The sequence below is a fragment of the Rattus norvegicus genome, chromosome 1 (assembly GCF_021556685.1).
Source record: "Rattus norvegicus strain SHRSP/BbbUtx chromosome 1, alternate assembly SHRSP_T2T, whole genome shotgun sequence".
In the NCBI taxonomy this organism is placed as follows: domain Eukaryota; kingdom Metazoa; phylum Chordata; class Mammalia; order Rodentia; family Muridae; genus Rattus; species Rattus norvegicus.
Window position 1 is genome coordinate 248,141,709 of NC_141534.1, and position 23,013 is coordinate 248,164,721.

General features: G+C 40.3%; 1 protein-coding gene across 3 annotated transcripts in view; it reads left to right on the forward strand.

The window, feature by feature from the left end:
- Exoc6 (exocyst complex component 6) overlaps positions 1-23,013 on the forward strand; it is a 144,496-nt gene that overhangs the window by 75,635 nt on the left and 45,848 nt on the right.

The following is a 23,013-nucleotide window of genomic DNA, read 5'->3' on the forward strand; positions in this document are numbered from 1 at the left end:
TAGAAATAAACTTTAAAAGGAGCTTGTATGAAAATCAATATAATCTTTTCTAGTTTACAAAAATTCAAGATTCACTCATTCATTCATTTTGGGCTTTTTGAGACAAGGTTTCTGTGTAACCTGTATTTCCTGGAACTCTCTCTAGACCAGGATCTCAGAGACTCAGACTCAAACTCAGAGATCAACCGGCCTCTGCCTCCTGAGTGCTGGAATTAAAGGTGTGCACCACCACCACCTGGTTTTTGATACTTTTTTAGACAAGAGGTTAAAAAGCAAAACAGGAACCCTGCTCCATTCTGGCCCATACTTAGAGCATCGACATTCTACTGATGGAACGCACATGCTGTAGTAAGGACATCTGTGAGAATTGACTGGAACACTGACCTTGACTGCACAGGCCAATGAATGGGGGAATTCTCTTATTAAGAGTATTGAGATTAATATTTTTAAAATAGTTTTTATGAAAAAGGCTGAAATGTATCAACCCTTTAACTCCTGAATCCTATTTTGCTTTCTGCTGCTGTGATAAACAGTACAGCCAGAGCAGCTGGGGCAGCCTACAGCCCTCATGGCTTTGGGTCCCCATATCCAGAAAGCCATGGTTGGAACAGCAGGCTGTTACCTACTTTTCTTTCCCTAGCCTTTGGGCTCCCCCCTTTTTTTCAGCTCCTCTGCCTCCCCTTTCATGATTCCTGATGATTCTCTTTCTGTCTTTGAATAAGTGTGCCCCTCGCATATATATATGGATGGATATATATATATATGTTGCATGGCTCAGGGTTCTCCTTGGCACAAGCAGGAATGAAGCTAGTTATGGGGTTATGGACTCATCTTTTTAGGGCTGATTTCTTTTTTAAATATTATTTTAGGCGAGTGTGTGTGTTTATGTGTATATGTGTGCATGTGTGTGTGAGTGTGTGTGTGTATGTGTGTGCATGTGTGTACGTGTGTGTGAATGAGTGTACGTGTGTGTATGTGTATATGTGTGTGTGTGAGTGAGTGTACGTGTGTGTATGTGTGTGTGAGTGTGTGTGTATGTGTGTGTATGTGTGTGTGCATGTGTGTATGTGTGTGTGAGTGAGTGTGTGTGTGAGTGAGTGTGTGTGTGCGTGTGTGTATGTGTGTGTGAGTGAGTGTGTGTGTGTGTGCGCGGGTGGGCCCATGCATATCCATGTGGGTGCCCATAGAGAACCTAAGAGGGCTCTGATCTCCTGGAGCTAAAGTTAGAGGCTGTAGTGTGGAGCCAATCACCAAACATGGGTCTCTGTAAGAGCAGTTAGTGATTTTAACCACTGGGCCATCTGTCCAGGCCGTAGAGCCATTTTTTTCTGCAGTTTCAACTGCAGCCTGTGCAGTTGCAGTGTCCCCCAGGTGGAAGGAATGGGATTTGATATCCTGTTGTTGTTAGCTTCAAGTTCTTAATATGCTTAAATAAAGGGCTACATATTTTTGTTTTGTACTGACTCCATTCTTATACCTACATACTCATTCTCTCCTCTCCTCTCCTCTCCGTCTTCTTACCCCTCCTTTTACTTTTCCTTTATCTGAAGCTTCAGCTCTCCCCGAATTGTTCTCCACTCGGCTCTCATTCCCACGGCCCTCATACACACCTCCCTGTCCCTTCCAGCTGGCTTCCAGCTCACCGTAGCTCTCTGGTAGTGCGTGACAGACAGCGGCTTTCTCCACTTTACTCTGTAGCTTTCTGTCTTCCAGGAACCATCTCTATTTTCCCTGTCTGTCTTCATTTTCTCTGCTTTTGAATACTTTTTCTATTTTAAGAATTTTGGTATTTTCTATTTTGCTTGTATATTAGGATGCGAAACAAACATGTTGTCTACCATCTTGATTGTATGTATGTGAGTGATTTGCCTACATGTATGTAAGTGCATCTCATGTGTGCAGTGCATGTAGAGACCAGCACTGGCACTGGGATACTGGTAGTTGTGAATCTCCATATGGGTGCTGGGAAGCAGACTCAGGATTTTCTTTTCCCTTTTTTGGTTCAGTTTTTGTGAGTTATACTGATTTTCTTGACTGAAAACTGTAGAGGGAACTTTAAAATTAAGAGTAGAATCATTTGCTTTATCTTTTCTTTTGTGTGACCAGAAAGCATTATATTAAAAATGCAAGGTTATATCCTTATAGCCCAGTTTTATTAATTAATTAACTTTTAAATGTGGAGTGTTAATGAATAATATTTATGTTATTTACTGAATATAACTCATATAAGAGTAATATAATGAGCTAGGCACGGTGGCACACACCTTTAATCCCAGCACTTGGGAGTCAGAAACAGGCAAGAGCCCTATGAGTTGGAGGCTAGCCTGGTCTACAAAGCCAGTCCAGGACAGCCAGGGTTCTGTCACACAGAGAAACCTTATCTCGAAAAACAAAACAAACAAACAGTAGTATAATATGATGAACATAGCATGCATTCTGTGATTTATAGGAGCGCCTTGCTGCTGACTTTTTGGCTAAATTTTAGATGAATTTTGTCTTGAATTTGTGACTTTTATATATTTTCCATTATATATATATATATATATATATATACTTTGAAAGGTCATGGAAAATAGTTAAGAAAGTAAATATGATGGTGACATTATACCAATCAAAAAAACCTACTGCAAGTTACAGCTAGGAAGGAGTTAATGGTTGTTGAGGGTCAAGCTCAGCTGTCCACTCACTAAATACAGGCTTCGATAGGTTGCTTAGCTTAGGAGGTTGGGTTTGCCCAAGTCTTTACTTGTGTGTTTAATGGAAATGTCCAATCTCCTCACTACCAGAAGCTCAACTTCCGATAATAAACAAGGTCTGAGTTTCACTACATTAGCATGAATTTGAAACCCATTTCTGAGTCAGTACCTTTCTTTAGAAACTTTTAATGATACCTAAACATTTATTTTTGAAGTACAAATGATGGTACTTGCCCCAGCACTTAGGGGGATTGTAAAGCAGAGAAAATGTATGCCACATAGACTGTATCTCCAAAAGAAAAAAAAGTAAGAAAAATAAAGTGGTTGATGCAAAAAATAAGCAGTGCATTAATTCAGTCCTTTTATCTAAGAAATTGATATTTTGCTAATCATTGACATTGTAAAAGAAGTTGTCATCAGAGGCTTATGTGCAGTAAAATTGTGACCATTAATTGGGTTTTTATATTCACTTTGGCTTCACTATTCACTTCTTAGGGAAATATATTTAATTAGCTGTCAGATGTGAGCCTTCATTCCTTAAGAATTATGTTAGAACACAGTGACTTATCCTTTGGAGCATCCTCAGAATTAACACATTCTCTAATGTCTGTTATTTGTGAAGAAATAGACATTTCACTTCTTCCTAAGCTAGAGTCATCTGCAGAGAGAGCTGCTTGCTATTTGTTCAGGTTCAGTGCACGCTGTAGACCTAACTAAAATTTCTGTAGCTTAAAAATCTGCTTTTTTATGAATTGCTTAAAATTTAATATTATTATTGTTGCTTAAAGTTTGAGGACCAGTGCTCAGAGCAAAGAACCCTGTCTAAAGTTGGCTTTTGCTAAATTCGCCAACTCAGCACAGTTAGCTGCTGTTAAAGCTCCTTGCTTAAGGCTGACAGGTCAACTTCATTATATGCACAAAAAAGTCTCTGATTAGTGTGTAGATAAAACCCACCTACCGATCTTCCAATGAAATGACTGTCACATGCGTGTGGTAACTCGTACCTTTAGAGCAACATACAGACTCTACTCGTTTTATTGTGCATTTAGTCTTGCTGCCTCGGATATCAGCTCTCCTGTAATTAGAATGCATTTCCTTTTTTCATTTGATTGCCTTGCCTACTTCCTTCTCAGACTAAGGCAAACATCAATGATTATGCAGCCATGTCGGTAAGTAGATACAAGCTAAAGTTAGTATGTAAATTAGAAAATGCTGAGCTTCCTGCAGGCTTATTTTTCCCAGAGAAAAATAAGTATTTAACTTATAATTATTTTGACATTGCCCTTGATATATTTGTAGTCTGTGGAAATATAAAGTCTGAAGGGAACATTAGCTGTTTTGGTGAGACAGGACTTTCTGGAATTGATTATGAAAGTCAATAGGAAATACATCCTTGGGCAGGGCAGTGCTTTGGGGACCTCCCTCAGGTCTTTCCCCTGAAAACTGATGCTAATGAGAGTGTGGCTGACAGGGCTCCTTTGTGAGGATTGGATGAAATAGTACCACGGTGTTTAGAAGAATGCCCGGCATCTGAGTCTCAGGACCTAGTAGATGTTACACCATCTACTCTGAAGACTTTACACAATTCCTGGATGCTCTTTCTTCAGTAGCACACCACAGTATACCGTGAGAATTAGCCTAAGGAGTTCGTGAGCTTATACAATTCATGAGTGCATGCTATTCATGAGTCTATTTGTTGTGTGACAAAACATACAACATCTACTCACCCCAGGTAGGGAGCCCAAAACTAACCAATGTATGGGTTATTATGGGTCTGGAGTCATTTAGTGATTCACTAGTCTGACCATGAATAAATTATAACAAAGAAGATGCTTTTATTCATACACTGGTGTCAGGTCTAATGCCTGACTGCGATTCCCCCAGGCAGTGGCTAGCCACCTCAGTCAGGGGTTTATAAAGGCAAAGAACAAAAGTTAAAATTTGTTCTCTTGAAAGCTGAAGGTCCTCTCATGCAAAACAAGCTCTTGTTTACAGAAGCAGAAATACCAGTAAAAAAAATTAACCCCTAACAGTCCTTAAGATTTAGAAGTCTAATTTTGTTTTATAGTTCTCTTTAGTGCAGAGATTTTAAACTTCTAAACCATGAAGTTAGCCATCCATCATCTTCCCTCCTTGAGTTATACTCTGAGTCAAATCCTTGACTCTGTGGTGGGTACCTGTTCGTATTGGGACCTAATCACCATCGGCTTAATAGCTCCTAATCATGAGCTTATGTATCTGGTTACAGCATTCATGATGCAGGGGCAACAGTGAGCCGCAGGAGCCAGGTCACTGGGCCCTGTGACAGCTGACAGAATTACTAGTCAGGAAGAACCTGAGAATGAGAATGGGAGCCATTTGCAGTTGGGAGTCCGGTGGGGTTGTTGTTTTGTTTTTCCATTTAGGGCCTTCACCCTTTCTATGTGTTTTTTCCAGAGCACAGACAAGTTATCTCCTTGCTCTGTGTAAAGCATGTTGTAAGACTACCTCAGGTAATGATTGGACATGTTCTTCTAATTTTGCAATAGAATTTTCTAATGCAAATAAATATTGGGTTATTTGGCATCCAAAGTTTTATAGTTAACATCAGCCATTGCTGTGCCTGTTGCCTTAAGAGTGGCTCCCGCTGGTCCTAAGCCTAAGCTTGTCCCATGATGTACTTGATCTGAGAGTGATCTATCCAGCTGCAGACACAGTCCACAGCAGTGGGGTAGTAAGGATGATGGGGCGTGGTCTTTTCCAGCAGGGTCCCAGTGTCCTTTGGGTCTAACATTCCTACCTTTTGTTGAGGATAAGGGGTAACATACTCTCTTCTGTAACTGCTTCTCAGTTGAAATCTGTCAAGGTTCAGGAAGGCTAGAATGCTAGTCCAAGGCCACAGAGTCATGGGTCAGACAGTGGGGGATTTATTCATCGGAAGCATCTGGTTTGCTGACCCAGCTGAGAGGCATGGGACAGTCACATTGACTAGGTTTACATCAGCTTTCAGCAAGTCCGGGGCTTGTGGCTGTGTAGAACAGTTTGTAGTTCACAGCTGATTTCTGGATGTCTGTCAGCCGAGTGGAAATCTGCTGAGACAGATTAGACTAGGGACAGAAGTTAAGTTTTAGGAACTTAAAGGAACACTTTACAATTAGAACTTCTACCTCAGGAATAAGCAGTAGGTGGGGAAGCTTAGGTTTTTGATTGACAGAAGTACTTATTCTGAACAGGTAGATCGTAGCCGCAACACCCTGAATCTTACATGAAGTTAAAGTTTACAAAAAGATAAAGGTTTTGAGCTATAGTAGCATTACCACTGTTTGTGATCTATACAGAAATCCATATTGTAGAAAAAGCAATCGACTCATACCTTTGAGTCATAGTAAAACTTTAGGAACCCAAAAAATGATTTTTGGATTAACACATTGACACATCTTCCTCTGTCCAGAGGGGTGGGTATATACAGATCAGACAGAGATGTTTTTACCATGGTGAGAAGCACTTTTTAGTCTATAGTTAGAAAACAACCCAAAGGAGATTTAAAATTTTGAGCTTGTGACTATCATAATAGTCAGTGCTTTCCCAGAGCCAGATTGAGAGCTAAACAGAACTCCATGATTAATATGTTAAGACTCTGAACCTTTGGACTATCAACATTGTCTTTAAGTTTGATTAATTTTTTAATTATTTTCTCAGACCCTTACAACTCACATAAACCTTTTGTTTTCTTCCAGTCTTTTGCCATGAGACAAGGTGGTTGATTACACAAAGCAGTTATTGCAAAGCTACACTTTTAAATAGAAGAATAGTAAAAAGTCACATTGAAATCCATTCTGTGAGTTTGCCTTTCTTTCTAGGAGACCCATTAGCTCTAGAAAAAAAACAAGGCCTGCTTTTCATATACAAAATGTTTTCACCAGGCAGCTGCTGCTAAACTGTTAAGCTACAGCTACCCATCTACACACCACCAGAGATCTGAGAAGGATAAATTTGAGCAGGAAGTATAAACCAGATGATCTCTGTAGAATGACAGAGACCAGCTATCTGGACCAATAATCCTGGGCTGCTCCTGAGAAATTTCAGTCTAGTGACTTTAGTTTGCAGCAGTCACACCACACAGGGCAGCATCAGCCTTCAGCTGCCTGACTCAAAAGATCCAAGAGACTTTCCTGTGGTGAGAAACTGAGAGACCAGCCTATTTTGGCAAAGCAGAGAGGGAGCTTTAGTCCTTCTGTGTCTAGTCTTGGTGGGGTCCTGGAAGCAGGTGAGGGTGGGGAAGTTTCACTCAGTGGTCAGCATTACCAAACTCCAGGTGGAGCCATTGCCTTTGGAGGAGTTTGTGGGAATGCCCATAGGAACTATCACTTTTGTCTATCACAGGAAGCCTTTTTCATTGAACACTTTAAATGCCACATTTAGTGCAAATCTCTGAAGAAATTTTGAGGGCCATCTATTAAGTGTATCTGAATTCAAAATTACAATCCTTGAATTGAATCTATTTTAGTAACAAAATAAAACTTCAAATCATAAATGTAGCCCATAGAGAGATTGTTAATCTTATTTTTTTGGCCTTTTTATAGTCCATCATTATAGAATATCACAGTTTCTTGTATGACTTGGTTTAAACAAATAGCTAAAGCTTAGCAAAGTTGACAGACCAAGAGGCAAGATACATAAATTCAAATCAGTCTCTGTTAGCCTGAACAGATTGTAGGTAAGGAGAGACTTTCCATAGACCCTGCCAAAGTGCTTAGGCCACTGTCTTGCTGCATAATACAGTAGGAATATCTCAGTTTTTGCTCATAGCTGTGGCCCACTCCTCAGCTTCCCATCTCTTCCCACATTTCCGTCAATTTTCCTTCTGACCCTTTTTATTCAGTTCACTCTGTTTCTCAACACTCTGCGTTTTGTTGTTGTTGTTGTTTGTTTGCTTGTTTGTTTCATTTTTTCAAGATGGGGTTTCTTTGTGTAGCCTAGCTGTCCTAGAACTCACTCTGTAGACAAGACTGACCTTGAATTTACAGAGCTCTATCTGCCCAGTGGAGCCTCTGTTATTCTTTAGAATAATTCAGAGATCCACCATCTTAGTCTATCCAAAACCCCAACCAGATCCTATGTTATGACATTATACCTCTGTTGGTGTCTTTTTTTAATATCATTCTTTCAATCAGAAGACCCAACTACAGATGCCAGTCTCTGCTAGTGACTCTTAGGTTGGTATCAAAACGCAGTCAGAGGCAAGCAGCCCTAAGCCCTGGGCTGTTTTGTTTTGTTGCAGCTTTCTTTCTGAAACTTTCCTACTTGGTTCTGCTTCTGGCTGCATTTTCTATCTTGACTATTTTAAATGGATTTCTCAGGTCTAAGTCCTCTGGGTCTTGAGCTGGTGTATATGTTATGGTAATTATTTAATCTCTATTTTACCCCACCTTAGATCTTTCAGTTCCCAGATGAAAGACACACAACTTTTATGTTTTTAATAAGCCTTTAATGCACTAGAGATGGGCAGTATCTATCCGCTAAGCTATTAGAGTCTACTTTCCCATCAATGACCTTGAGTTATAACTTGCCGTGTTCCAACTGGACAGCTCTTAACTCCAATTGGCCGGCCCTCGTGGCCATGTTTTCATGATTCACTTAACCCATGTTGTCTCCTCCTCTCTCCACTTTCTCCTCCTCTTTCCTCATGGACTCCTCAGACTCCAAGCCCAGAAACTAAACTTCACCTACCTCTCTTCTGCCCAGCTTTAGGCTGCAGGCATCTTTATTCAACCAATAATTTGACCTTAAGAAGCAAGGTCACGTAGTATCACCCTGTATACTTGAGGACTCTCATCCCTCAGGCAGCCAGGGCTAGTATTTAGCATTACAATACATAGCCACCAACCAAACCTCAGTGTGTAGTCTGTTAGCTCGCTATGGATCTGGTCATAGTGAAAACTAGAATTGGAAAAATTCCTAGAGTCTTTGCATATATCAAACCAGTGACATCTGTAGATTCAGTGAATTTTGGAAGCACTCAAGGACAAACTTATGACATTATTCTGAGATAAAGCTGACCTCTAGAAGACCTTTTATTTAGTCATTTCTTTTTAAAAGAGCAAGAGCTATTGAACACAGTAAACAAAACCTCATTAATTAAAACAAAACCTCATGATTGAGGGCTAAAAATTACTACATTTTAATTATCATAGCCTTTTCAGTATTGTTTTTAAATTTCTTCATAATCATTGTTTCTATGATTTTCCCCCTTATTCATTATTCTCAGGACTAGAATCACTAAACAAAAATCCATCCCAGTTTTCTTTAAGCAAGAGTTGAATCCAAGTTACACAAGCAGTATGCTGTAGTTAATTAAAATTATCTATGTATAAATTTCTAACCTTCAACCCTCCTACTTTACGTTTTAAATTAACTTTTTACTACAGATTTTACAGATTTTTAATGATAACCAATAAACTTAAAATTTTGAGGTACAGAAAGTTTATGTAACAGTCTTACAAGTCTTAGATAAGATTCATACTTTAGCAAAAGTTTTAGGGCATTAAACCAAAACCAGAGTATGAGCTGATGTCACACAGTCAGGTGGCCTGCCTAACACAAGGCAGAGAATTTGGAAGAAACCTTTAAACAGACACGCTTGGAGGTAGAGGAGGAGCCATAACCCAGCTCCAGAGCCAGCTTTTTGTTAAAGTCCAACAGCATAAAATAACATTTTAATACTATCCATACCTAAAAGACAGCTGAATCCACTAACCAGAGGGTAGGAACCAGAGTAAGCTGCAAACAAAAAAGGCTCAGAGATAAGAAGCTTGTGAGCCCCAGCTATCACTGGGTGAGGCTACAGGAAGGACCAGCTGAGAGCTCACCAGCCAGGGAGGAGTGTGTCTGGTTGTGCACAACACAGTTGGCCTGTTCCTTCGCCCTTTCCCTCACCTGCTCCCAACTCTGGGCTGGCTCCCAGACTCCACATCTGCATCTGTCATTACAGACTTGTCAGAAGCACAGATTCGTCAAACCTAAAAAGACAAAACACTCACACAGGCAGTGGAGACCAGACAAAAACAAACATTTGGTGGCTACCTTCATTCATATACTCACCAACTCATTTCCATCTTAGCTTTTCCAACAAGGGCCAGTGCTATTCCAGTTGACCCTCTAACTTGGGAATTAACACTGCATCCAGCTTTTCCACCAGTCCCACAAATGTGAGCTATAGACGAACGGGATCCTTACTTACACCTCTGGAAGGCTTTTTGGACGCCTCTTTCTCACAATCTAGGTGTTGAGAACCTGTCAGTAGTTCCCTTCAAAGGCTGGGCCTATCCAATTTCTCTGTTCCTAATATACTGGGAACCCTCATAGACTCAGTCCTCTTTTGTGAAGTCTAAGAATTAAAAATTGGTGTCTCCCTTTGACTCTGAGTCTGATTTCTCCACTCTCAGTACACCTGAAAACCTTCAGGGTCCCAAGGATAGCCAGAAAAAGATGGTGGATGTGGGTCTTTCAGATCCACCAATCTGACCATGAATAAATTTTAACAAAGAAGAGGCTTTTATTAATACATTGAACCCAGGTTTACACCCAGGACTCAGGATTCCTGAGTTTAGCACCCAGCCACCTCAGTCAGGGGTTTACAAAGGTAAATAAAGCTTCATTTTGTTTAGGTGCAAGCACGGAGTCATCTCATACAAAATAAGCGTTTATTTACAGAAGCAGAAACAGAAATAAAAATTAACCCTTAACGGCCTTTAGCATTTTGAAGTCTACTATTGCTTTGTAGATCTCTTAAGTGCAGATATTTTAAGCTTTTAAACATAAAGTTAGCCATCAGCATAACTTTAGCCATCACAGGAGTTCAGCAGTGAACCAGTAAGTTTTATTGGGGTTACTTAGAGGAATATAGCTGAAGGGTTACTTACAGGATCATAAATTACTCAAAGACATCTGCATGACCAAAGCTCACCCCAGCATGGATGAGAGCTCACAAAAATTGGAAACTTGGAAAATATTGCATAGCCTGCAGACAGGTCAACATGTTAGAGACTGTCCTTTCTAAGTGACTGCTGGTTTCTGCTTCTAGGCAGCTGGTCTAGTTACAATGTCTTCTTTGCAGCTTGGATCTTCCAATCCTCTTCTTTGCTGCTTGTCTTGTCTGGGAGTGACTCTCCACAGCTTGGCTTATTTGCTCTTGCTGTAAGGGGCCTAGGGAATCTAGTCAGTTTCAGGGACTTCCTGAAGCTATTTTGAGTTGTTTACCTTCCTACCTAAGGATGATATGTTTCAATCTTAGAGAAAACTGTTACACACTTTGCACTGGTCATGACCTAGTGCAAATATTTCCTTCTCATTCCTACCCAGGACTGTTCTTATTAATTGTCTTAACTCTTACTTTTAAAAGCAGCTTTATTGAAGTTTTAATTTATTAATACTGAATTTGCCTTTCCAGTTGTGTGTCCTTGACAGTTATAATAAGTGCTAATACATTTTCAGATAGTGAAATTTCTTCTTAGGGGGACAATTTAATTTAGCATGTAAAATGTAAATGTTTGTCTTTGTCTCCTGATGGGTCTGTTCCAGTTCTCTTTCCTTACCTCTGTGACCCACGTGTGTTTGCTAAAGCATGGCCTAGTCTTAATTTCCAAACTGGCATATTTATTGTGTCTGAACCAATCTATCTTAGCTTCATGGATAGCCAAAACCTGCCCGGATCTTTCCCAGAATTCTGTCTGATGCCGCCTCTTTCACACAGCTTTTGCCAGTCGCGCTGCACTTTACTACACGAGGTTACCTTCCTTTCCTTTACCCCTCCCTGTTGTACTTTTTCTTTTATGTGCTCTTTGTAGACTCGACTTTCTCTTGTTAGAATTCAGTCCTCTTAGGAAGAAATGCATCCACTCACCTTTGTATTTTATGTCATATAACACAGAATGGTTGGTAAGCATTTTTAATTAACTGTAGGAGAAGCAGGGAAGACATGGATTACACTAAGTTCTTTCTGCAGGTTGGCCAGAGCTAGAATGGGACCCTGTGTCAAGAAAACAAACCAGAATAGAAAATGCACTTCTAAACTGTGTATACTAGATGCATTTTCCTTTATGTGAAGAATATGAATGATTCATATGTTGGTATTTGTGTGCAAACTTGAAACATCTTAAGGACATAACAAATTCTTTTTAGAGTTTATTATATGAAAACTTCGTATTTATTTATTTGTCTTTGTGACTCTATACCTTCAACACTTGCACTTTTCAATGATTTTCTGCTCCTCCTCAGAATATATTTTCAATGATATTCTGTCAGTATAGACAACATGCTCTATCTTGTGACAGACACACTTATACACATGGAATCACCATAGGCCCTATGACTACTTTGTTTTAGACAATCTCATGGAGGCAGTAGGTCTTTATAACATGAACCCTTTGAAGTCTGCCTAGGCACATGGCACATGTGGATTTTGGTACTTTCCTAATCTTGATATATACATGATAAATAATCCTATCATCAGGAGCTAAAATAGCCTAGTTTTGTTAGAGACCATATTGTAGGAACACCTACAGTGGCATGTCAAATGCTGGACCATGCGAATGCTTCTACACACACAGCAGTTCTGAGCACTAAATCATGTAGCTATTCCAGTGTCTTTGGGATGGTGAGCCGTCCATTGCCTGCGGCTGCAGTCTGCTTCTTGAGCATCTGTCTCTGAGAGGGTTATTCTGTTGTTGTTTCTTTTGTCGTTCTCCAGTGTTTGCTGAGGGTTGGGGATGGTACAAGATGGATAGGAAACTTTCCACCTCAGTTCCTGTGCATCTTCTTTAATATGTGAAGGGTGCTCTGGTCTTTATGCAAGGCCTGTGGCTGCTTTAATTTCCTGTGCCTGCCTTGATGATGCTGGATCACTTTTGCCACAACTGTGTGTTCTGAAAGTTTTTTTCGTATTTGTTTTGATTGAAAAGAATATTTTTACATTTAGCATTTTTCAGATACTCCAGCAATTCCCTATATTCTATCTCTTTCTAAGTTTTTCATAATTTTGTTTCTCTAAGATACATATCATATAGCAGTTGAAAATTCACATGGAGACCATGAGCTAAATATATATTGGTTGCTGATGTCTCAATAAACTAAATGCTTCAGTCCTAAGTGACATTCTCAATTACTTCCCTGATGTTAAACTCTATAGAAAATTCAGTTCTAAATTGATCCTGGACAGTACTTTATTAGACGAAGTGGTAACAATAATGGAAAGGAGCATACATCAAATAGCCACGAGAGTTTTCTAGGAAGCCAGTAGATTAGGATAGGTCTCAAGGCCTGGCTATAGTAACCAGTGAGAGAACTGTAAGTGAACATAATTAGAACACACTCGGTATACAGACCAAGTGTCTGCATGTACACTAGACGTTCTGTAGCTCTGTGCAGTAGAATCCTTTCAGTTTTGGTTTTGAGAGAGTATGTTGCTATATAGCACAGACTGGCCTTGAACTTGTAGTGTCCTCTTGCCCCCTTGCCTCTTGTAGGACCCTGGGTTTTATCCATGCCAAAATAAGAATGAAAGCTTTTTTTTTTTTGGTTCTTTTTTTCGGAGCTGGGGACCGAACCCAGGGCCTTGCGCTTCCTAGGCAAGCGCTCTACCACTGAGCTAAATCCCCAACCCCAAATGAAAGCTTTTTATTTAGGCATGGGGCATGTCCTCAGTCTCAGCACTTGGGAGGTAGAGGAGGAACAACCAGATCAGGGTTCCTGGCTAGACTGGGCTACAGTCTCATAACACAAACAAATGACAGGTTTAGACATGGGATAACTCTGTTTTACTGTCTTTCTTTTTGTTCAAGAATCACTAGGTGGTATAGGGGAATTGCTATGTAGTTTTAACTCTAAAATCTTTTATGGAAATCGCATTGAGGTTGAAAGTGTCTGTTGACAAGAAAAGAAGCAATTGGCAGATCTGTTGGATGTCTGTAAGGACGTCCTCCTCATTCTGAACGTCATTCACATCGTGCTGAAGGCTGTTCCTAGGGGGAGCAAAAAGAAATTACCTTGATCATCCTACCTGACTTGGGATATATATGTGTGTGCGTGTGTGCGTGTGTGCATGCATGCGTGCATGTGTGTGTGTGTGTGTGTGTGTGTGTGTGTGTGGTAATTGTCTGTGGTAGGCAAACACTCTGCTATCGAATTTTTGTTTTGAGACACAACCTTGCCAACTTACCCAGGGAGGCCTTGATCCTCCGATTCAGTGTCCCAACAGACACCAGGCCTAGCCTTCTTTATGAATTTGGTTTTTGATACATGTTTATTTACTCTCCTTTGATACGCCACTTACTTATTTTTTATGCGGGGTTGTTTTGCCTGCGCCCCACTCTCTTGCCTCTCCAGCCCTCATTTACACTTTTAAGATCGGGTCATCTTCAGTGCTCAGATTTGCTCAGGTGCAGGGGACTGGCAGTCTGTACACCAGCCCTATCCCTAACCTAGGGCTTAGCCTGGTGCTACTTCCTGTCTGGAACCCTATACCTGGAGTAAGCATATGCTAGCACTTTGGGGATACTGTAATGCAAATAAGGCGGGTTTTTTGTTCTTTGTTTTTCTTCTAAAGTCAGGGTTTCTCATGTAAACCTGTCTGTACCAGAACTTACTCTGTAGAACAGTCTTGAACTCAGAGATCTGCTTGCCTCTGCTTCCCAAGTGCTAGGATTAAAGGCGTGCACAACCACTGCCTGGCCGTATGCACAAGCATGTACACACACACACACACACACACACACACACACACACACACACACAGAGCAAAATGTAATTGAAAACCACAGACCTTGCTGGAGTCACTTTGTGTTACCTGCAACAAAGCCACATGGTTTATGGAGAGGTTGGGATCCTGATTACAAATTCCTCAGCTATGATTTCCTTCTTATCATACCATTTCACAGGATCTGTCATTCAGACGTGTTCCAAAGCAAGTGAAACCTCACTTGCACTGGGCTCTCAATAAATCGTTAAACAGTTACTTAAGTGAGCATGGTGGTGTATGTCTGAATCCCTAACAGAGGTGGGGGTAAGAGGACCAGAAATTCATGTCCTCTTCAACTGTGAATGGAGGGCAAGGCTAACTTGGGCTATATAAAACCCTGTTTTTAAAAACCAAAAAGAAAGTAATTGGTGGTGGTGGTGGTGGTGGTGGAGTCATAGGACTTAGAGAAAAGGAAGAAGTTAAGGGAGAAAGGAAAAAAAGATAGAAACCTAAATAGACATCTTTGAATGAATGCCCTGTGCCTTTTTTTGTCTTATTTTCTGAGAGACAGGGTTTTATGTAGTCCTAGCTTGTCTAGAACTTGTTAGCTACCTAAGGATGGTCTTGAACTGCAGATTTCCCACCTCTGCCTCCTAAGAAGTGCTATTATAGTTGTGCACGTTCTTTGCTTGTATTATATCTTCAGCAATGACTGTTGAAGGAGACCCATGCATAGCTACAGCTCCCTTTCAGACCCCTGGATTGGGCCCAAACCACACCCAAACACCTTTTTTCCTCAGAGAGATCTTTTACTAGGCAGGCAAGAAAAGCTGAAGTGGCTGCTTTCTGACTCAGTGGCAGAAAAACGGCAGCAAATGACCTTGATTTTAAGAAGAGAAAATGGGAGGTATGTGTTAGAGTGGGCTAGGATGCTGTGGGGTATTTTGATTGGGCATGTTAATTAGAGCAGCCAAGGGGGTTTGATTGCTAGACTTCAACACTTTGATAGCTGGACCTTGGAAGTCAGCCTCAGGGGGAGAAAGTGGCCAAATAAGGCAACAGGCCCTGGGGGCCAGCTTCAGGAATGGAATGGAATGGATTTTAGCAAGGCTGAGGAACTGGTCTGGAAAGGCAAGGCCTGCCAGAGCCACGCTGGCCAGAATCCTTTCAACTGTGCCTGTATCAACCATCACATCTATTGATAGGTTGGCATGGGTTGGCATGTGCGGAATTCACTGGTGATCATATGGGAGTTACCTCAATAACATAACCTAGTGTGACTCCGGCAATTTCTTTGGGCATTTTAAACTGTAGTGTCACTGTCAAACACTGAATTCACATTGCTGTATGTTCCTGGAGCACTGAGCTGTGTGCCTGCACAAAGAAATGCAGACGTGATCCTGTTCTCTGACAGTTTCTGCTTTGATAATGGTTTCAGGTGTGTTTCAATTTCCCAGCCTGAATTTGCTGTTTTGGCCATACTAGAAGTCAACTACAGGGAAAAATTAAGTAAATCTTTACTCTTCTGTTTTTGTTTTTTAATATTTGCCAAGTAAGAAGAGTTTTAGGACTGTAGTAATTAATCAAATTAAGGTTTTGGAGGGGGGTGCTGGAGAATGGTTCAGTGTTAAGAATAATGACTGCCCTTCTAGAGGTCCTGAGTTCAATTCCCTCCACCCACATGATGGTTCACAACCATCTGTAATGGGATACGATGCCTTCTTCTGGTGTGTCTGAAGAGAATGACAGTGTACTCACATACATAAAATAAATAAATCTTTTTTTTTTTAAGGTTTTGGATGGGGGAGCGCAAGAGAGGCAGGCAGAATGTGGGAAGCCAGAGGTTGTTTCAAGGGGCAGATCTGCCAGGATCCAGCACCAGAGGATTTCTAACGTAGAATAGTTTGTACAGTTAGGATGGTAGATTCTGCCCAGTGACTGTGTTACCTAAGATTGTGTGGGGTTTTCCTTCATGCAGCGACTCAGCTGGGCTTCAGAGAAAGGTAGGGTGGAAGAGTATAGTTTGCAAGGGTGCATCCCAGCACGGGAATTTGGAAGTGTGGGGCATGTGTGGCAACAGCCAGTGATGGGAATTTAGTGAGATGGGAGGAGAGAGCCCTGGTTAAAAGGAAAGAATTCGGTCTTGGCCTCTCCACCCAGCAGGAAACAAATTGAGACCTTCTGCGGGTGCTAACCAGTGTTAGTATGGGTTTTGTTTTGTTTTTGTTTTTTTTTTTAATATTTCACACAAAAGCAATCTCAACACTTGAAAGGTAGACGATCAGAAATTCTGATACTCCCTGGATATGTAGTGATTTGAAGGCTAGCCAGGGCTGTAGGTGACCTTGTCTAAAATAAATAACAAAAAATAAATCCAAGACAAAACAACAAAAAACATCTTCCTATCTAAATATCTGTTTTGAAACCCAGAAATTCCTAGCTTGGAAAAGGAGGGTTTCTTCTAAACCTTAGCCTTTCGAGACTTCCTTAATGTGTCCTCTTCTCTCTCTGGGACTGCCAATGATAGCAGCCAGGACGCCTGCCAGAAAGCTACTGTGCTGTGACCTGCCATTAAAATCCCTCCAAAAGACGGCTGTAACCAAGCAAGTGACAGATCTGTATGATAAGAACTTCAAGTCTCTGAAGAAAGAAATTGAAGAAGACCTCAGAAGATGGAAAGATCTCCCATGCTCATGGATTGGCAGGATTAATATAGTAAAAATGGCCATTTTACCAAAAGCAATCTACAGATTCAATGCAATCCCCATCAAAATACCAATCCAATTCTTCAGAGAGTTAGACAGAACAATTTGCAAATTCATCTGGAATAACAAAAAACCCAGGATAGCTAAAACTATCCTCAACAATAAAAGGACTTCAGGGGGAATCACTATCCCTGAACTCAAGCAGTATTACAGAGCAATAGTGATAAAAACTGCATGGTATTGGTACAGAGACAGACAGATAGACCAGTGGAATAGAGTTGAAGACCCAGAAATGAACCCACACACCTATGGTCACTTGACTTTTGACAAAGGAGCCAAAACCATTCAATGGAAAAAAGACAGCATTTTCAGCAAATGGTGCTGGTTCAACTGGAGGTCAGCATGTAGAAGAATGCAGATCGATCCATGCTTATCACCCTGTACAAAGCTTAAGTCCAAGTGGATCAAGGACTTCCACAACAAACCAAATACACTCAAACTAATAGAAGAAAAAGTGGGGAAGCATCTCGAACACATGGGCACTGGAGAAAATTTCCTGAACAAAACACCAATGGCTTATGCTCTAAGATCAAGAATCGACAAATGGGATCTCATAAAACTGCAAAGCTTCTGTAAGGCAAAGGACACTGTGGTTAGGACAAAACGGCAACCAACAGATTGGGAAAAGATCTTTACCAATCCTACAACAGATAGAGGCCTTATATCCAAAATATACAAAGAACTCAAGAAGTTAGACTGCAGGGAGACAAATAACCCTATTAAAAAATGGGGTTCAGAGCTAAACAAAGAATTCACAGCTGAGGAATGCTGAATGGCTGAGAAACACCTAAAGAAATGTTCGTCTTTAGTCATTAGGGAAATGCAAATCAAAACAACCCTGAGATTTCACCTCACACCAGTGAGAATGGCTAAGATCAAAAACTCAGGTGACAACAAATGCTGGCGAGGATGTGTAGAAAGAGGAACACTCCTCCATTGTTGGTGGGATTGCAGACTGGTAAAACCATTCTGGAAATTAGTCTGGAGGTTCCTCAGAAAATTGGACATTGAACTACCTGAAAACCCAGCTATACCTCTCTTGGGCATATACCCAAAAGATGCCCCAACATATAACAAAGACACATGCTCCACTATGTTCATAGAAGCCTTATTTATAATAGCCAAAAGCTGGACAGAACCCAGATGCCCTTCAACAGAGGAATGGATACAGAAAATGTGGTATATCTACACAATGGAATATTACTCAGCTATCAAAAACAATGACTTTATGAAATTCATAGGCAAATGGATGGAACTAGAAAATATCATCCTGAGTGAGGTAATCCAATCACAGAAAAACATACATGGTATGCGCTCATTGATAAGTGGATATTAGCCCAAATGCTTGAATTACCCTAGATGCACAGAACACATGAAACTCAAGAAGGATGACCAAAATGCAAATGCTTCACTCCTTCTTTAAAAGGGGAACAAGAATACCCTTGGCAGGGAAGAGAGAGGCAAACTTTAGAACAGAGGCAGAAGGAACACCCATTCAGAGCCTGCCCCACAAGTGGCCCATACATTTACAGCCACCAAACTAGATAAGATGGATGAAGCAAAGAAGTGCAGGCTGACAGGAACCAGATGTAAATCTCTCCTGAGAGACACAGCCAGAATACAGCAAATACAGAGGCAAATGCCAGCAGCAAACCACTGAACTGAGAACGGGACCCCCGTTGAAGGAATCAGAGAAAGGACTGAAAGAGCTTGAAGGGGCTCGAGACCCCATATGTACAACAATGCCAAGCAACCAGAGCTTCCAGGGACTAAGCCACTACCTAAAGACTATACATGGACTGACCCTGGACTCTGACCTCATAGGTAGCAATGAATAGCCTAGTAAGATCACCAGTAGAAGGGGAAGCCCTTGGTCCTGCCAAGACTGAAGCCCCAGTGAACGTGATTGTTGGGGGGAGGGTGGTAATGGGGGAAGGATGGGGAGGGGAACACCCACAGAGAAGAGGAGGAGGAGGGGTTCGGGGGATGTTGTCCTGGAAACCGGGAAGGGGAATAACAATCGAAATGTAAATAAGAAATACCCGTTAATAAAGATGAAAAAAAAAAAAAAAGACGGCTTAAAAATTGCCAGAGTGACATGAGCAGTGCCTGGGATGTGGAGGTGTAAGCGGAATAGAAACATGCACGCATGTGTTACAGAGAAACTTTGTTTCCATTTTAAGAGAATCATGTTCATTTTATTCATATGTCTCCTCACCCCAAAGATCATCCCTGCCCCGCCAATGGTGAGCACTGGAAGGGAGGAAAGGGTTTTAAAGGCCTGAGAGGAGAGTGAGCGTTGGGAGTTGACTGGGGATTGGGGTGAGTGATGTAACCTGTTCCTTCAGGGATGGAAACAGGGGTGCAAGTGCTGAGTGTGCTGGGGATGTAGAGTGCATGTTTGGATGGACTGCGGGTGTCTCGGCACAATCTCAAAAATCTGTCATCAAGGTGGTATTAAAGTCATTATTGAAACTCACTAAAGAAGTCATCTTGATAGTTAAACCTGTATAAGTCCCCCATTCTGTATTGTTGGGAATTTAGTGTGTTCACTGAGGAAATGTCCTAAAACCCATCTTGATGGCTAAAAGACCTTGCGTGTTGTGATGTCACCTCGAGGGGATTTTAATATTCTGTACTGTTCAGAGCCTTTTTCTTTAATAACATTTTTACAATTGAGCAAGATGTACTTTCATGTAGCAAAACTTGTCGGTGGTTCTTTGTTTGAGATAGGGTTTCTCTGTCTATCCTTGGCTGTCATGGGACTTTGTAGACTAGGCTGGCCTCTGCCCCTAAGTGCTAGGATTAAAGGCATGCACCCCCACTGCCCGGCCAGGTTAGTGGTTCTTAATTGTACAAATAGAAGGAAAAGTTACAGAGTTCTTGAAGTAAAATGTTCCTTTTGAATTATTATATTTTAATTTTTAAAAAATTTATTTTTAGTTTTAATATTTAGTCCACATTCTTTCAGTCTGATTCTTTCAGTGTATGTGTGTGTGTGTGTTTGTGTGTGTATGTATATATGTGTGTGTATATATATATTTTTTTTTAAAAAGATTATGTGTTGTAGCTCTTTAGGACATTGTCCAGTTCATCAAAACACTTTTCTGTTCTTTCTGCATCTGAAAAGCTTACTTCTTAGCTCATAACTGTAGCAAACTAAGAGGTAGCATGTTTGTATAAAAGAGGAACTTGCTGTTGAACTGGAGTGACTTTAAGGAGCAGGGTCAGAGTAAAGAGGTTCACTTAGCAAATCCACTGCTCCTTTGTTTTCTCTTTTCCTCCCAGTCTTTGAAAACAAAACCCGATACTAATTTAAAGAATAACACAGTATATTTGCCCCTTTGTATTTTTACAAAAGGTTAAAAAGTAGTTCAAGATTGACGTGTGTGTGTGTGTGTGTGTGTGTGTGTGTGTGTGTGTGTGTGTGTGTGTGCGTAGATTTAACAAAAGGAAAATGACTCCTCTTGGAGTTCTTAAGGAGGAGCAGATCATTACAGAAAAAATGATCGTGGTTTCAAGAGTATTTTACATCGTTTGTATTTGCGAGAATGAAAGCAGCTTTGAAAAACACTTTTGAACACTTACTGTTCAAGTAAAGACTTTCCTAGTGGATGTGTGAAATAAGAGACTGCTGAAATAAATACAGACTTCAAATGAGAATTTGAAATGCCAAATTAGTTTTTAAGATTTCAGTATTTCGCCCACTATGATATTAGACCTATGAAAACATTACTTTGAAACCAAAATAGTTTGAGCCATTATCAAATAAAATGTGTCGTGTTTGTATCGTTATGTTATTTTATACTTCAAAAGAAACAGTATCTTTAACCCAATCTACAGTAGTAAATTATTTTGGGAATTTGGCTTGACGTACAGATGTGTTATGTTGATTTCTTTCTACTGAGGTTGGTGGTTAGTGGTTTATTGTTCTGTGATTGGCACTGAAAGCCTTATTTCACAGCTTGCAGTAAGGAACTGTTGGGTAAAGAGCGGTTCTGTTCCACCATCGAGATTCAGAAAGTGTCAATCAAGCTCTTACACCGGTTATTCAGAGAATGAGTTTTCTTATTGATTTCACTAAACGTCGCCTCATGCTGTCTTTGATTGGCACAGCCTGGCAGGGAGGATGGATGAATCTGTCACCGGCTAGTTAATTGTGTTGCTGATCTCAGTCTGACATCAGGTCTTTGACTCTTAAATGGCTCAATACAAAACAAATTAGCAGATTGTAGTCATATTTCTCATTCTATATGCTCTGACTTTGTTGAATGCAGTCCATAAATCATATTGACTGACACACAAGCGAACGATGAAAGCTGCTTTGAGACGTGCATCCAGAAAGCAGCACCGAGAAGGTGCATGGAAGGATGCTTATGGCTGACCCTGTGGGAATTTCCTAGGAGCCAAATGTCTCTTTGGCACAATTGTTCTCAGAAGAAAAGCTTTGGGGTAATGCAGAAAGGATCTAATATGTCAGCAGATTCTCTTTTACAAGTCCCTTTGAAATATAAGAAGTTTGTCTAAGGGTTTTCTCTCTTGGCAAGTTGATTTTCAGGAAAAAAGAATGCTAAAGCAGGGTGAAAAAACATAGTTACCTTTTTAAAAGCATGGCAGGTGTTTTTAGTTACTGAACTTTGTATTGTTAAGGAGAAAGGAAATGCTGGTGATGTTACAAGTAGTTTTTCAGACAAGGGCAGCAAATATGTTTGGTTGCTTAAAATGTATCAAATGTGCCCTGTTTTGTGGATTATTTTGGTTGTTGTCTGTTCATGTCTATTAAAAGTGAGTTTGTAAAGACAGTTATGAAAGTGTTTAATTTTTTTGTCTAGGATGATGCAATATTATGAGAGTAGCTGTAATGGTGTCCTGAGAGGTGGGCTTGGTTTATTAAAATAGGCCAAGATTCCTAGACCTGAGATATCAGCTGCAAATACGTTTTTGAGTGCGTAAATCCTAAAGGCATTAAAAATCCTTCTGTATAAAATAAGTCGATAAAATTTAGGAATGGTTCTGTGCATTCTGAAGGTAGGCAGTGGACATCTAGAAAATAGTATACAGTCTTATAAAACATGTTTCATAAAATTTCATCAATGTGAACCTTTGATAGTATTAACTTAAGTTTGATATACAGAGGGGTAATTCATGTTATTTAAAACATTTGTAAGATTTCGTATTTTGTAAGTCTCTAAAATGTTTATCTTTGAGAACAATAAGCCTGTATTCAAATATGTCCAATCAAAGGAAATTTCATGTTGAGATTTTACTGTTATAAATATTATTTAACTAAAATGTTTTATTTTTGTATGTGTTTTTATTGCCTGCTTCTACCAGATTCATGAAACGGCTTAGACTCTTGTCGTTGTTTGGCTCCTGTACTGTCGTATATTTGTTTGTGTCTCTGAACCTATGTTAATACCACTTATGATGTATGGCATATTATGTACAAAATAAGTTAAATAAGTTTTTGACAGTTTTATGAGTCTGCTTTTGCAGTCAGTACATCATAGTGTGATGATGTAGTAGACAGTAGAGTGGAACTGATGGAGTTTATTGGGCTGAAATGCACTCACTAGTTGTTCCATTAAGTCAAAATAACGTTTCCTCGAAGGGTTTGCAAGCCTATCACCACACTGAAATTAAAGGACATGCCGTTGATTTCTCTTTTGTCTGCTTTTATCCCCTCCCATTCATATTGATAGCATTCTGCCTGGAGAATGGAGCTGCATGGCTCGCAGGCTGACTCCTTCTTGGGTTTGCAGGCTTTTGAGCATGCTGGGGTTTTCATTGTTTACTGCATTCCTTTTTTGGCAATTCATCAGTATCTGTCAAATATATT